At 30.8% G+C, this 1,234-nt stretch overlaps 1 pseudogene; it reads right to left on the bottom strand.

The window, feature by feature from the left end:
• Positions 1 to 655: 655 nt before the first annotated feature.
• LOC118607303 lies at positions 656 to 774 on the bottom strand (annotated as a pseudogene).
• Positions 775 to 1,234: the final 460 nt, after the last annotated feature.

Below are 1,234 nucleotides of genomic sequence, written 5' to 3' on the forward strand. Positions count from 1 at the left end.
GTTTTTTTTCAAATATAAATGGATGTTTACATTTAAAAATAGTTTCTTCTCTAAAGTATTTATAGCCTAAGTATAGCAAACAGCAAATACACACACACACACACACACACACACACACACAACCCAGTAAAAATAAATCATCTTTATCAGCATCTGGAGAACTATAAACTTGACAGAGTAAGGTTCAAGTTAATAAAACTTACTCATACTGTATATAATAATAATTTGAATATATATGTAATATATAAAAGCATACATAAACACTTATACTTTTAACTTTTTATATTATATAACTACTTGGCAATATCTTCCCAGTAAACAAAAATACATAACAGTGACTTCTCAAGCATGTTTATTAATACCACTTATCTATGTTACAAGTTAGGCTAGTAACAATGAGAATATATTTGGAAGAACAATGCTAAATACGAAGGCCAATAATATTATATAGGTTTATGTCTAGAGGTTTTTCATAGATAATAAAATAAGTGTTCCAGAATATTTAAGTTCATTTAGTCTTGAAAAACTAAGAAAAGGCAATAATGCCATTGAATAAAATTAGATTTTTTTTTCTTTTGGGCAAGGCAACCCTTGGTTGACCTCACAGATTGCAAGGACCTTGTCAGTTTATAATCCCTTATTTTTTTATTTTTTACACCTATAGCACCTGGTCTTCCTAGGTGGTCTCCCATCCAAGTACTAACCAGGCCCGACCCTGCTTAGCTTCAGAGATCAGACATGATCAGGCTTCTTCAGGGTAGCATGGTCATAAACAAAGTTAGATATTATATATATATATATATATATATAAACGATATGTTTATATTCTGACATATTATATATATTTATTGGTAGATTCATGAGACTAAGGATTTTGTTTCTGTTTACTGCTATATTTCCAGTGTCTAGAACTGGTACATAGCAAGTGATCAATAAATATTTCTTGGATGATGGAATGAATATCAGCACATATTTCAGTAACCTTTGAAACAGTTATATTCATAACTGAATGAAAAGTCAAAATCAGCTTATATCAGGCATAGTTGGATGTTTCCCCTTTTCATTTAGGTAAAATAATTAAAAGCTATGGAAAGTCACGTGAGTCTTTCCTCTTCTTCCTTCTACTCTCAGCTGCTTTTGCACTTACCCATAAAAATTTGTACTTTCTGGCAGAAAGCAAAATTTCAAATATCCACAGTACTGATGTCTTTGGGAAGACTACAGAGCATCATAT

The sequence above is a fragment of the Rousettus aegyptiacus genome, unplaced genomic scaffold (genome assembly GCF_014176215.1).
Source record: "Rousettus aegyptiacus isolate mRouAeg1 unplaced genomic scaffold, mRouAeg1.p scaffold_m13_p_1, whole genome shotgun sequence".
NCBI lineage: Eukaryota > Metazoa > Chordata > Mammalia > Chiroptera > Pteropodidae > Rousettus > Rousettus aegyptiacus.